The sequence below is a fragment of the Physeter macrocephalus genome, chromosome 9 (genome assembly GCF_002837175.3).
Source record: "Physeter macrocephalus isolate SW-GA chromosome 9, ASM283717v5, whole genome shotgun sequence".
In the NCBI taxonomy this organism is placed as follows: Eukaryota; Metazoa; Chordata; class Mammalia; order Artiodactyla; family Physeteridae; genus Physeter; species Physeter macrocephalus.
In genome coordinates, this window is record NC_041222.1 from 13,241,413 (window position 1) to 13,242,108 (window position 696).

Genomic DNA, 696 nt, shown 5'->3' on the forward strand with positions numbered 1-696 from the left:
TGCAGGAAGTGCAGAGAGTCCCATACAGGATAAATCCAAGGAGAAACATGACGAGACACATATTAATCAAACTAAGAAAAATTAAACATAAAGAAAAAATATTAAAAGCATCAACGGAAAAGCAACAAAAAACATACAAGGGAATCCCCATAAGGTTAACAGCTGATCATTCAGCAGAAATTCTGCAAGCCAGAAGGGAGTGGCAGAACATATTTAAAGTGATGACAGGGAAGAAGCTACAACCAAGATTACCCAGCAAGTATCTCATTCAGATTCGACAGAGAAATTAAAACCTTCACAGACAAGCAAAAGTTAAGAGAATTCAGTACCACCAAACCAGCTTTACAACAAATGCTAAAGGAACTTCTCTAGGCAGGAAACACAGGGGAAGGAAAAGACCTGCAATAACAAACCCAAAACAATTTAAAAAATGGTAATAGGAACATACATATTGATAATTACCTTAAATGTAAATGGATTAAATGCTCCAAACAAAACAGAGACAGGCTGAATGGATACAAAAACAAGACCTGTCTCTCTACAAGAGACCCACTTCAGACCTAGGGACACATACAGACTGAAAGTGAGGGGATGGAAAAAGATATTCCATGCAAATGGAAATCAGAAGAAAGCTGGAGTAGCAATTCTCATATCAGACAAAATAGACTTTAAAATAAAGAATGTTACAAGAGACAA